The sequence below is a fragment of the Leguminivora glycinivorella genome, chromosome 24, assembly GCF_023078275.1.
Source record: "Leguminivora glycinivorella isolate SPB_JAAS2020 chromosome 24, LegGlyc_1.1, whole genome shotgun sequence".
Lineage (NCBI taxonomy): Eukaryota > Metazoa > Arthropoda > Insecta > Lepidoptera > Tortricidae > Leguminivora > Leguminivora glycinivorella.
This window is the reverse complement of record NC_062994.1, coordinates 5,869,853-5,883,297: the sequence shown is the minus strand read 5'-3', so window position 1 is coordinate 5,883,297 and position 13,445 is coordinate 5,869,853. Positions and strand designations below refer to the sequence as shown.

The window sequence follows — 13,445 nt, the reverse complement described above, 5'->3', positions numbered from 1 at the left end:
ATACTATTACAGTGCTTTAGTGGGCATTATTTGCCTAAACATTGTAAAATATTCATTTAATGGTGCTCCCACACTGGCGGTTATAAATGTTATATAACATTGTGTGACATCAGCGCGATGGGATTGACATTACGCTGTCCCTGTCACCAGTCAGTGTGGGAGCACCATTACACCATTATAGTCCCGGAGCTGTAAATTCACATTTTTGACACATGACAGCGTCCACAAAACGTAAACTGGCGCGACCGAATAAAATTTTAAATAAAATCCTGTAATAATATTTAAAAAAATCAAGTACTTAAAACAATATTTCACGTACTTTAAACATAATCTAACACGTGTTACATTTTTGCGGATCTTCGTTAGTGACTATTTTACGATATTAATTTATCACGCAGGATTTACTTATTATGTCATTTATCATTCATTTTTATTTTTAAACTAGTGCTGTGGCAGGGTCTGTCATTTCGATTCAAATGACATTTCAGTAAGTTGATAGAAATCGTATATTTAAATGCCTCCTTGTACATAGGGCCTAATCGATTCAACCAATTCGTAAATAATCGCTAGATTTGGCAAACGATACATCTTAGCCACATCGCAACATACTTCAAAACAGATGTGTCAAAAATGTGAATTTACAGCTCAGGCACAATAGAGTCAGTAAGTTTCAGTGTTCCATAAAAAACGCTTTCATTTGAAAACTACGCGTTGGGTTGTAATAAAACTAATAAAACTTTGCAGGTGCTATGAAATATAAGTATATCTAAGACGGCACTTAACTAGCCTAATAACCTTAAGATGTTTAGTTAGGTTAGTTTGGTAAATTTATTTATCTAAGCCAGCTTTTGTATTTCACTGCTGGGAAAAGGCCTCCTCTATTTTCCTCCAGGTCCTCCAATCACTTGCAATTTCCCACCAACTTAAAAAACAAATTATTAAAGGTTTTCATACTAAACGTGTATGTGCAAAGTTTCATTAAAATCCAACTCGTAGTTTTAAAAACCGGCCAAGAGCGTGTCGGGCCACGCTCAGTGTAGGGTTCCGTAGTTTTTCGTATTTTTCTCAAAAACTACTGAACCTATCAAGTTCAAAACAATTTTCCTAGAAAGTCTTTATAAAGTTCTACTTTTGTGATTTTTTTCATATTTTTTAAACATATGGTTCAAAAGTTAGAGGGGGGGGGGACGCACTTTTTTTTCCTTTAGGAGCGATTATTTCCGAAAATATTAATATTATCAAAAAACGATCTTAGTAAACCCTTATTAATTTTTAAATACCTATCCAATAATATATCACACATTGGGGTTGGAATGAAAAAAAATATCAGCCCCCACTTTACATGTAGGGGGGGTACCCTAATAAAACATTTTTTTCCATTTTTTATTTTTGCACTTTGTTGGCGTATTTGATATACATATTGGTACCAAATTTCAGCTTTCTAGTGCTAACGGTTACTGAGATTATCCGCGGACGGACGGACGGACGGACGGACGGACGGACGGACGGACAGACAGACATGGCGAAACTATAAGGGTTCCTAGTTGACTACGGAACCCTAAAAAAGAACGAAACTCAATTTGTATGAACAAATGTAAGATTTTTAATATAGAATAAATAAAAAAAAAATGTACGGTGAAATTCGAAAGACAACAGGGTCTGTATAATTTTTTAATTTTACTTTTTGTCATATATTGATCATTTGATATTTGCCAGTCGCTTTTCGGTGAAGGAAAACATCGTGAGGAAACCGGATTAATTCCAATAAGGTCTAGTTTACCCTTCGGGTTAGAAGGTCAGATGGCAGTCGCTTTCGTAAAACTACCTACGCCAAATCGTGGGATTAGTTGTCAAAGCGGACCCCAGGCTCCCATGAGCCGTGGCAAATGCCGGGATTAACGCAAGGAGGATGATGAGGATGATTAGGTAATCTGTTTACGTTTACGTTACGTTTTAAGTATAAGGGTCGTTTGCACCAAACCGCCTGTCAACGTTAAAGCGTTCGTTAAATTTTATTGTTTGGGAAGTTCTATAGACGTCTGCTGCGTGACGATGATGTGTCTGTCAAATGTGGTTGATGCAACTGGCCCTAAGTAATGACTCCAAAACATCTGACACCATGTTGTTTTTTTACAATGCTAATTACACGTGTGCGGTGTCAAATAAAAGCTGATTGTTATTTCTGCACCTGGTTCAGGCGGCGACAAGGGTGCGCGTGCGTAGCCAACATACCTATCAATTACTTAAAATTGCACACGGGACTCAATCGCGCGTAACTAGACTACGTTTTAAAACTAACCTCCGACGTTTTAAAATATCTGAATTTTTAAGTATGTGGGCAATGAGCATTTTCAGAAATTGGGACCCAAAATTAGTGACAGTTAACAATTAAAATTTTGAAAAAGCCCCGACTGCGACATAGTATACCAATTGTCATGAAACATGGCTAAGAACACTCCCGACTAATTCAGCTTTCAAACAAAAGAATCTAAATCTAAATCGGTTCATCCGTTCGGGAGCTACGATGCCACAGACAGATACACACACAGACAGACACGTCAAACTTATAACACCACGTCGTTTTTGCGTCGGGGGTTAAAAATTAATTCGATGTCAGTTTTGTGACAATTAAGAATAAAATTTGTCTAAAAACCAAGTACTTTTTGTAGATTATAGCTTATAGTTTATGTAATTAACACAAAAGCAATATTTTCATTGAAATTTCATGATAATTAGTCGTCACTAGGGTTTGCAATCCGGATATTCGAATATCCGAATTATTCGAATATCCGCCAATATTTTTATCCGAAAATATTCGAATAATCCAAGTGAAATTATCCGGATAAACGGATAATTTCTATAAACATAATTTTTTTATTTATAAGTAATATATTTAATAGACAGACGTTACTGAAACCAATTTCGATCAATTCTTAATACGGACAATGTTATTGCTAACAAGTTAACACCTATTTATCTTCAAAATCAAACTAATATTTACAAAACAAAGAAAGCATTCGTGGACCAGAAGTAAGCAGAATGCCTCACCCCACGCACTCAGTTCTTATCAAATATTCGATTAATTGGATGATTAAAAAAAACAGAAAAACGTTCAAGTATTATTTTTTAATATGAAAACGTTACCCCAACCTACTTTCATTACTGCTAATAGCTAACGTGAAGTTATCTGTAAAACCGTACTTAATAAGGGAGATTTATACCTAGATTTCCTGGTCCCTTGTTTTTTTGAAATTGAAATTTAGCGCCTCACTCCGAATTTAGCTGTTATCAGTTCCATGGCAATTTAGTACGCCAGAATTCCCTCCACTTCACTAATTAATATAAGGCATTTTCCTTTTAAGTCCTTAGTTACATGCATATGCATACACAAAAATCGGTCTAATTACTACTTATACTTTGAAATCTTAGTCGATCTACTGATCAGCTTGGAAACTAAAACCCATAAAATTGCTGCCGAGCAATTTGAGGCGTTTTGGATTTGAATATTTAAATAAGTTCGCCTTTGTACCTCCTCCTTCTTCATTCTTTTAAATTTTATGGCTTGTATATTTTATGTTGGTGGTACAATAAAGAATTTACTTACTTATTTATCACCTCTCCCCTTCCATTGGTACTTTGGTACCAGCCACTGTGCAACTAAGGTCTAAAATGATCCACACCTGGATAGGAAGTGTCTTCGACTAATTGGTCTTCTTTTTTTTGGTTATGCTGTTTTGAACGAGTACCTATATCTTTCCTCATTCCTGTTCTAAGACCCTAACTAGGACGCTTTTGTTTAGAGCCTACGAAAAGAGTTTTCAACTTCTTATATTAAGTATCCGATCCGGTCCAAGATGGCATCTGGTACGGGCGTAGGCATTTATGCAAATGACTAGTGACTACAGTGGTAGTATCAGCATGGGCAATTATGCCACTGTCTTTCAAGCCGAGACATATGCAATAATTACCTGTGTACATAAGAATATAGTTAGACAAACCCAAGAAAAGAATATCTATATACTCAGCGACAGTCAGGCGGCACTCAAAGCCTTCACATCGCCCAGAATTGACTCTAGACTGGTATTAAACGGCATCCAAGCTCTTAACAAGCTTGGAAGGCAAAACAAGGTGCAACTGGTATGGATACCGGGGCACGAAGGCTTCATTGGCAATGAAAATGCTGATGAACTTGCCAAGGCCAGGTCTGAAGACAACGTCACAAGGAACCATTAAAACGGCTATGAAAGACCATACAAAGGCTAATCACCAAAAAGAGTGGGATGCCCTGGTAGGTCTGAAGCATTCAAAGCTCTTTATGCGGAGGGTAGAATCTGGTTGCAGCAAAAAGCTAGGCAAAAGACAACTCAAAATTATAACGGGGGTGTTCACAGGCCATTACGGGATCAAAGGAATTTTGGCCAAGATGGCACACGCTGACTACACAGATTGTCGCATGTGCGGCGAAGAGGAAGAGACCGTCAGACATCTAATGTGTGAATGTCACGCCCTCGCCAGACAAAGAATGAAGAACTTTGGAGCAGGCTACCTAGTACCAAAGGACATCAGAGAGCTACCCATGAGCCTCATCATCCGATACGTGGAGATGGTCGAGAAGGTCCTGAATAGCTGAAGGATCTTAAGATCGAAGGGGGTAATTGCACAAAAGATCCCGATGGGTCGAAGTGTATCCGGAAGGGCCCCCGCAGATTTAAGATAATATGAGTATCCGATCCGATCGAGCGAAGGACCGACTCCTATACATTCTCGAAATCATTCAAGGCGCCATCTTTGATTTTTGCCTTTTACATCCTTCCTATATCCGATATCGGATCGGATAATATGACAACCCTATAACCATCATCATATCCAATGATGTTGTCTCACGTTCCACTCTACAGAAGCCATCCTCTCTACCATCCATTTCCAAGGTAAAGGTGTTGTCAGAAAAACTTCTCGTTATACCTAACACCTAACTAATCACTACTACTAACTGTCTTATATCAACAGCTCACTATCTGATTGCAAGATTCTAGTCATAGAACTAAAGATAGAGAGCTAGGCGTGTTTTAATTTCTACAGTTTGCTGATTTACGCGAAAAATAAATAAAAATGTAGGTAAATTTCGCATTATGGCGCTCATCTATCTCAGCCGTTATCAATTCCACGCTTATACGCACCTGTAATATTAATTTTGTTCCCTTTAATAAATTATCCGAAATTATCCGAATTATTCGAATATTCGAATAATAAAAATTGTATTATCCGAATTATTCGAATATTAAAAATCCGTCGGATAATGCAAACTCTAGTCGTCACAAAACTGACATCGAGTTAATTTTTGTTAAAGCTTAAACATATCTCTCAAGCACATATCAAATTCGAAAGAAAATAAGAATACGATTCGCCTTAAAGTTATGTAACTAAAATGTAACGTACGTATAATACGTATATACATAATCTGTTAACCTTGACCTTGACCGCACGCGGAACGATAAGACAATACAATAGGCTCATAAAATTTTCTTACATATCGATTCATTAATGTACGAGTCTTCTGACTCTTTATTATCTCGTGGCAAAAAAAATCCCAACACTTCTGGTGTTTCGGGTGTCCATGGACGGAAATGATCGCTTACCATCAGGCGACTTGCCTGCTCGTTTGCCTCCTATCCAATAAAAAAAAATTTTTTTTGGGCATAGTTAATTTATTTCCGCTTTTCTTCTGCTATGTAACAATCTAGCGATCAATGTCATGTTCATCAACTAATCCCAAGAGCTGAAATTCTTCTACGGCAGACTTTGCACGTATTAAGTAAACTATAACAGTACATTACGATACAAGTGCGTAAAAAAGGAAGTTCGAAACGAGAGGCGATAAATTAAAACACGACCGAAGGGAGTGTTTTAAATCGACAAGAGTTACGAATTTCCTTTTCGCACGTGTATCGTACGACGTTTTTCAGTACAGATGAGCCTCCGAAGTTTCGACCTGGCATATAATGAACCACTTCTCGAACTAGTGCGTAAAAAAACGACCATCTGTACTGAAAAATGTGTTTAGTCAGCTTTGATTTTTTTCGTAAATGGATAGTTATTTTATATTAATTGTACGTGGAAAAGGTCAGTATCTAAACAGCGCCCTTAAACGGTTACTTAGTCTTACTAGAACCAAAAACCGGCCAAGTGCGAGTCGGGCTCGCGCACAAAGGGTTCCGTAGCAGCAAATATAATAAACCAATAACTTAACCAAAATTACAGTTAAATCAACCTATCTCAAAAACTATAAGAGATACTTTGATCAAACCAAAAATCGTTGAAAGAGTTAATTAGCATGCATCACCTCTATTTTTTTTAGAATTTTATACCCCGTAGTTATAAAAATAGAGGGGGGGGGGACATACTTTTTACGACTTTGAGAGCTGATATCTCAAAAACCGTTCACTTTAAGAAAAATGTTTTTTAGAAAACTTTATATCATTTTAAAAGACCTTTTCATTGATACCCCACACGGGTATGTACATCGAAAAAAAATTTTCATCCCTCAGTTACATGTATGGGGGGCCCCACCCCCAATTCTTTTTTTTACTATTTAGTGTCATAATTTTGTAGCGGTTCATACAACACATATTCCCATCAAATTTCATCACTGTAGTACTTATAGTTTCCGAGTAAATCGGCTGTGACAGACGGACAGACGGACAGACGGACAGACGGACAGACGGACATGACGAAACTATAAGGGTTCCGTTTTTGCCATTTTGGCTACGGAACCCTAAAAATACGTTTCCTAGAATCAAAACTTATGATCTCCACAGTTTTATAATCGAAAATGTCGCCTAGGTTAACCCGCCAAATGCCGCGTGGTTCCACTATAAATAAACCCGATTACGGCGCTTCTATTTCTGCCGCGATATAAATACTTTGTGACAAACAGAAATGCAGACATGCAGCGGACGTGTTATGTATTAACATAAGTGTCTTTAACATCGCGAGATTCAACATGAGACGGAAATAAATCCATACTAATCCATACTAATATTATAAATGGGAAAGTGTGTGTGTCTGTTTGTTTGTCCGTCTTTCACGGCACAACGAAGCGACGAATTGACGTGATTTTTTAAGTGGAGGTAGTTGAAGAGATGGAGAGTGACATTTAGGCTACTATTTGTCTCTTTCTAACGCGAGCGAAGCCGCGGGCAAAAGCTAGTGTTATATATTACACAGGTTGACTTAGCGTCAAAGTTGAAGAAGGCTTGTGTTATGGCTACTTAAAGATAAATCATCGTCTTTGCGTCAACCCGAAATTCGCCACGGCTCGGATTACCTAAATGTATTGTAAAAATCCTCTAAAATTAAATCTGAAATCAATCCTTGCGTTTTCCCGGCATTTGCCAAGGCTCATGGGAGCCTGGGGTCCGCTTTGAAAAGCCCCAAGATTTGGCTAGTCACTACTGTCACTAGTGTTACATAAGCGACTGCCATCTGACCTTTCAACCCGAAGGGTAACTAGGCCTTATTGGGATTAATCCGGTTTCCTCACGATGTTTTCCTTAAGCGAAAAGCGACTGGCAAAATTAAATACCAAATGACATTTCGCACATAAGTTCCGAAAAACTCATTAGTACGAACATATAAATGCCATAAATGAACATATAAGAACCTAACCCCATCGGGCAACGTCACTAACCACTATCAGGCCAGACCGGTCGTCGATATAAATCAATATACTCGTATGTATTACTATTAATTCACATTCTGTTTGAATTTTTGTTTCGCCCAATTGGTTGACTGTAAAGAATGCCTAAAGGCACTTTAAGTCCGGAATTTCTACGTATTTTTATTGAGTAATATAAGCATGTAATATTAAATACGAGTAATACGACCACCATATCCATATTGTCTACACGTGGCGTTAGCCATTAGTCTTTTATATCACACGTGTTAAAATTACAATAATGATTCATTGTACTCAAATATCAACCTGTGACGCTGACGCTCAAAGGAGCGCCAGCGACGTGCCCGTGGGTTTGAATCCCGGCATGCACCAGTTTATAAAAAAAAATGGCGGACAACTTACACAGATCAAACTAAGCTATGAGTGCTAGGCGACGATATAGGTACATACTTATATAGATATACACATATTACATACTTATATACATAGAAAACATCCATGACTCCAGAACAAATACTAATAGAAGACGCATGAGAAGCCCCTTTACCACGAGTACCACAATATGGGAACATGTCCATAATACATGATTTTCTATATTTTATTTCCATTAATACACTATATTCGATTAGTTGTAGGCCCTCTAGTCATAAATGTCCCCCGAACTGTACCTTATGTATCTTGGTTGACTGGTAGAGAATGCCTATTGACAGGAAGTCCGCCTTTTGTACAATTATGATTTCTTTTGTGCAAGTTTAAAATAAATAAATATTTTCACAGTTTCCACGAGTTTTTACATCAAATCTGCCACTTTATTTATTTATTTATTTAAACTTTATTGCACAATATAACAAATAAAGTACAAATGGCGGACTTAATGCCTAAAGACATTCTCTACCAGTCAACCAACAGGCTAAACAGAAAGAGTAGTGGGTGCAGGCTTTAAAAAAAAAGGTAACTGAAAATGAAACATATTATCACTTTGTTAAGTCCTAATACCATGCCACATTATACACAGCAGAAAGAAGCGACAGTACGCCACAGAATATAAAATAACGTCGTCGCTGTGTGGGCGTGTCGTAGGTCAGAAAGTAATTTACGACTACAATAGCGTCGCATAATTGGTGCTCGGCCTTGGGCCGTACTGCTTTATCTGTGTACTGTGACGCACTGGAAAAATTGGCTGGAGACCAGTGATATTAAAGTAATACTGGATTATTTATAAAGAGTGACTCAGGCTTTTTTTTGTTGATGGAGTGGAAATGCAGTTGCGCACCCTATGTAGGACTCGGAGTTTCTATCCCTCCGCCGGTGTTTCGCCCTTTTTACCATTGCGAGATCGCATTCTGTATTAGGCTATTACTGAACCAGTGAGCTATAACCTCGGCCTTGTCGTCACTTTCCATCAGGTGCGACGTAAGGGTAAAGGTCAATCACTGGCCAGTTTTTTAATAAAAAAAAATGAAAAAAAAAAAAAAAATGTATTAGTAAGTTTGATTAAACACGTTCGATTTTAATTGGGTTCCAAAATGTTTACATGCGAAATGTACTTATTCTCAAACATGCAATGAAATATTGTCTTTACGTTCCTTAAAATGGGCTGGGAAGTATCGCTTTTTGGGCGCAACAACTCGAGAGGACTGTAAAGGGATTTCATATTATTTTTTAGGCTTAGGCCTGCAAAGTAACTTTTTTTTATAAAATATTGTCCTTTAGAGCATTTTTTTTTTATTTCATTGTATGTTTGAGAAAAGCACTATACATGCCTCGGCGTGAAAACGGATTGCTCTCGCTCGCACGCTCGCTCGGCCGTATATACCCACTTGGCCGGAAATCCTCATTTTCCCGGCCTCTGATGTAATGTACTATTACAATGGAGATACCTCCGTGAAATTAAAAGGGTAGTAATTGATTGAAACTCTCACGGTTTTTCCAGATGGGTATTTTAAAAAATTGGCGGGCCGATTTTTGAGCCTCACGAGTTCGAATTCAGAAAATTGTCACTGAAAATAATTAGCAGGTCACCGTTTTCAACCGGTATTTTAGTGACCAAATCCCGTATGCGAAATTCAAAAATCGCCCTCTGGGACCCAAAATTAGTGACAGTTGCTATATTTATAATCAAAAACAACTGCTCACATCAAAGTAACTTTAGTTGGCAACATCGCATTTCTAGCGATAACAAAAATGTACTATGCAGCTTATCTTGACATATAAGTAGACTCGTCTAAATTAGCATAGTAATAATCTCTAGTGTCAGTCGTTACGTAGTTTAGTTAAGGTTTTAATTTGCTTGAGTTATTCTAGAGTATATCATCTCCTACGCTTGCATATAACGCGTGTGGGCAAATCGGAGACGATTTACATTTGATAAACTAAGTTATATAAATATATATATTTTATATATATTTTATAAACTAGCTTTTGCCCACGTCTTCGCTCGCGTTAAATTCGAAAATTACGGAATGCTTCATACAAATCCCCCCCCCCCCCCCCCATTTTAGAGAAGTGGGGGGAAAATAGACCAAAAGTAGCCTGTCACTCCTTAACTACCTCCACTTAAAATATCACGTAAATTCGTGTCCGTTTTGCCGTGAAAGAGGGACAAACAAACACACACACTCTTTAAAATGTATAATATTAGTATGGATATCCACCTGAGTAGGTATGTACCCACTATACCTACTCAGGTACTTTACTGGACTACAACACTGTCTTTCGGGATTCCGGCTTAGCATTGCTACAAGCAATTATTAGGGATGGCCCAACTTGCCGTTCCTAAGCGGCAACCCACACTCAGGCGACGCAGAAACACATCGTAAGACGCGGAACGGACGTCATCGCCGCGCCACCCGGGTGTAATTTAAAAAACGTCTCTTCAGCACGTTTTTTATAGGAAATACCTAAGCGGCAATCCACACTCAGGCGACGAACGTCGTAAGACGCGGAACGGACGTTATTGCCGCGCCGCCCGGGTGTAATTTAAAAAACGTCTCCTCAGTACATTTTGTATACGCGTCGCTTGGGGCGCATCGCCTGGGGGCGCGTCTTACACCCTTCCTATATAAAATCTACTGAGGAGGCGTTTTTTAAATTACACTCGGGCGGCGTGGTGCTGACGTCCGTTCCGCGTCTTAAGATGTGTGTGTGGATAGTCCCTAAGACGCGAATTTTTAATTTATGTCCTTGAAATATTACAATGATCAGTCTATCTCTGTTTCTATAAATGTTGTAACATATTTTTCAGTACAGATGGCGTTTTTTTTACGCACTAGTGCGAGAAGTGGTTTATTATATGCCAGGTCGAAACTTCGGAGGCTCCTCTGTACTGAAAAACGTCGTACGATACACGTGCGAAAAGGAAATTCGTAACTCGTGTCGATTTAAAACACTCCCTTCGGTCGTGTTTTAATTTATCGCCACTCGTTTCGAACTTCCTTTTTTACGCACTTGTATCGTAATGTACTATTTTATGCTCCAGTTTCCAGATTATAATAATTATAAAACAAGAAATCCCTGTTAAAAAGCTAGTCAAGTTATGCGTTTATTAAACTATTAACGTGGTAAGTTGGCAGTGGAAAGCATAGTGAAAGGCGGTATGCAGTAGAACTACATAGTTGTGTTGTTTTATATATGTGGGTGAAGTAGGCTTTGAGTTAAGTAGTAGTAGTAATACACTTTTCTCAAACATGCAATGAAATATTGTCTTTATGTTCCTTAAAATGGGCTGGGAAGTATCGCTTTTTGGGCGCAACAACTCGAGAGGACTGTCAAGGGATTTCATATTATTTTTTAGGCCTAGGCCTGCAAAGTAACTTTTTTTTATAAAATATTGTCCTTTAGAGCATTTTTTTTTTATTTCATTGTATGTTTGAGAAAAGCACTATACATGCCTCGGCGTGAAAACGGATTCCCGGCCTCCTATCCCTGTCCGTATATACCCACTTGGCCGGAAGTCCTTATTTTCCCGGCCTCTGATGTAATGTACTATTATTGTACAAAGATAAAAAGATAAGAACACATACAGTAAAGAAAAAAGAACACACACATCATTTGTACAAAGGCGAACTTATCCCATTAAGGGATTTCTTCCAGTTAACCTTAGAGCAGTTAATAAGAGGAAATTCATGTTATACATCCTTAGCATTTTATATAAACCATTGTTACAGTAAATTTTGAGTTATTACTGTAAAATATTTCTCTTTGATTTCAGCCTACAATGTTAATGCAGACTAGTCATAAGACAGTATAAACAAAATTAAACTGTTTACTATAAACAAGTGTTATCTTACAAGACAAACAAAACTTGTTATTGCAATTCTACTAGTTTCCAGGAATTCAGAACTCCAGTAAACATACAAAAGTAATAATTCAGTAAGTATTAAATTTAACACATAAGTTCTCACGTTTTGTACACATATAAAGTCACCAGGTCGAAAAAAGGTAAAATAATAATCGTGTTCAATCTGGTATTGACTTTTAAATATGTATTACATTTATTCATAATGGCAATCCCCTTGAACTCCGCTGCTGTTAGCTATGTTATTTTCCCTAGATGGTTGCAAATTTATAGCTAAAGCATCTTCCAGAATCACTCTATTCATAAGAGAAAACCACATGAAAATCTGTTTCATTATATTTGAGTTTATCGCGACATACACGCTACGCATACGCGCTGGTAGAGAATGCCTTAAGGCATTAAGTTCGCCATTTGTACTTTATGTTGTGCAATAAAGGTTAAATAAATAAATAAATAAATAATACACAAACAGCCGTGGCAGGAGAAATCCCACATTATGTGGGGTCGGTACAACATGTCTTCCTCTTCCATTCTCCTCTATCTTTCGTTATCTCAACACTCACATCTTTCTTTCTCACATCTTGTTTCACACAATCCATCCAGCGTTGTTTGGGTTAAAACCTTTCTCTCCATCTATCAACATTATTTTGCCGATATGAAATTGTTTTATAAGCTGTAGTGATAATTATAAAGTAGGGCATTGCTGATCTGGAGTGTATGAAAAAACCAGGCTGATGAATTAGGTCTATGTATTACACCAGCTGATTTCGTATGTCATAAAAATAACTTCACAATCTATTAAATTTAGGTGTATTATTTACTAATGAAAAAGTACTGTAGCTCCTCCAGTGGTTCTTGCCAGTTTTTAACAGGTATCATTATCTTTCCTACTTCATCATTCTCGTCCTTATCCTCTGGCAACCTGTCACTGCAATGCCACAGTTTCGTTTTCTTTCAACCCCTTATTTGCCAAGAGTGGCACTGAAGCTTTACTAGTTTCATGTGCTCTGCCTACCCCTTTATGGGATACAGGCGTGATTGTACGTATGTATCGTGTCTCACACAGTCCACCCACCTCTTCTTCGGTTTTCCTCTCCAGTTACTTCCACCACCTTCCACATTCATTTGTAATAACTACATCTAATTTTATATTATGTTAAAGGACCATAAATGTTACCACACTTAATGCAAACTAATATATTTAATTTAATTTAATTCCAACATAGATATCTCAGCCCCTCCATATTAAACAAAATACTTAACAAAAACTCTAAAGAAAAGTAAATTTACTTTTTGCAGAATACCTTGGCACTCACTTGTAACCAGTAAAGTAAGATCTAATTACTAAATAATAAAGGGCATATGTTTTATTTATATTGTGTTGATAATAAATCAACTGCATATTAAAATAGATTAATAATGTTAAGACTGCATGGGAGTCAAGTCAGTAGGTGTTTGATATGCTAATACTAT

General features: G+C 37.5%; 1 protein-coding gene across 1 annotated transcript in view; it reads right to left on the bottom strand.

Moving 5' to 3' along the window:
• LOC125238547 (zinc transporter foi) overlaps positions 1-13,445 on the bottom strand; it is a 76,286-nt gene that overhangs the window by 61,852 nt on the left and 989 nt on the right. The window lies entirely within an intron of this gene.